This window comes from Capsicum annuum, unplaced genomic scaffold (genome assembly GCF_002878395.1).
Source record: "Capsicum annuum cultivar UCD-10X-F1 unplaced genomic scaffold, UCD10Xv1.1 ctg58808, whole genome shotgun sequence".
Lineage (NCBI taxonomy): Eukaryota > Viridiplantae > Streptophyta > Magnoliopsida > Solanales > Solanaceae > Capsicum > Capsicum annuum.
The window spans coordinates 1-1,264 of NW_025867459.1; the positions used below are offsets into that span (position 1 = coordinate 1).

Genomic DNA, 1,264 nt, shown 5'->3' on the forward strand with positions numbered 1-1,264 from the left:
CCGAAAATAAAAGCAAATTTTAGGTTTTCTCGGTCTTGGAGGGAGAAAGGATTTCTCTCTTGCTAAATAGATATGCTGAATCGATTGTTAGGTGACAATAGATGGTCGAGATTTGCATGTAAGTACGAGGTTCATTTTGCCGCAATAGAAATTCATACCGAGGAAGCAAGGCCTTCTGCATCTAGCAATTTTCCTAATCCAAAATCACCTATGACAATCAACTGAATTTGAAGCATAGTAAAAAAGCCGATTACAGCAAGTTTTTACCTTGAGGTCTCTATGATGAACGTGGTTGGAATGCAGATGCTCCAAAGCTAACAATAGATGAGTCAGCCATTTGCAGAGTTTCTATAAGAGCAGGAAAAAACAACATAAAAACACGCAATTTTTTAAGCTACCGGGAAGGCACAGAGAAGCTTCATAAGTATTGAAATCGCATTTAACTACCTCTTCCAGGAAAAGTGCTCCTCTAGACTTCCTCATGACCTCCGCCCTGAACACGTGGAAAAAAAATCGTCACCGTCCTCAGATTACACCACAAAAGAAGTTCTATGATCATCCTATTCATTTCTATATTTTCAACCTCATTACCCCTTCTATCGTTCTTGGTACGACGGAGTATTTATGAAATATGCGGTCTTTCATTCTCCAGATACCTGGATGTGCTTACAACACAGGCTGAAAAGAGCCACGATCTTGGAAAAAGGTTGCGCTCAACAAGCACAGGTTAGCAATATTTTACGATAAAATATAGCCGGTGACAATGATGAAGAATTTTACTTAACAATTGTTTTCCCTTCCCTCGTTTAGTGGCTCCTTTTGTTCTTTATTCTTATCTTTCCTTATTGGTACACATTTAAAATGTTAGCAAAATCAGGGATAATCACTCACATATTTTCATCTTCGCAATAATCGGCAACGATGCATATACAGCTCCCCTGAAATAAAAAGAAAGTCGAACTTTTTCTCTGGTGCAGCTTATGCAGCAATAATCGCAACTATTAAAGGCTACGTTTTGCACTTTCTTATCCAAGCAACCACAAAACTGGATGATAGGATACCTTGTCCACCCAAGCATCTATGTACTCTAAAAGATATGGATGGCTTAGTTTAGCTATCAAATTCACCTGCAACGGAAAAATAACCGTCTATCATCAGATTAGAAGAATATTCTCCAAGCATATCTTACCATCAAGTAAAAGTTTTCATATAATAAATTATAAGATGAGTCAAAGATTTTGTATCTAAATGTGCTTGGTTGGAA

At 37.6% G+C, this 1,264-nt stretch overlaps 1 long non-coding RNA gene across 1 annotated transcript; it reads right to left on the bottom strand.

The window, feature by feature from the left end:
• Positions 1 to 245: 245 nt before the first annotated feature.
• LOC124893400 lies at positions 246 to 1,186 on the bottom strand. The gene is made up of 4 exons (XR_007050685.1): positions 1,062 to 1,186; positions 892 to 938; positions 448 to 493; positions 246 to 348 (listed from the first exon to the last, which is right to left on the bottom strand). It is a non-coding gene; the product is annotated as an uncharacterized LOC124893400 (long non-coding RNA).
• Positions 1,187 to 1,264: the final 78 nt, after the last annotated feature.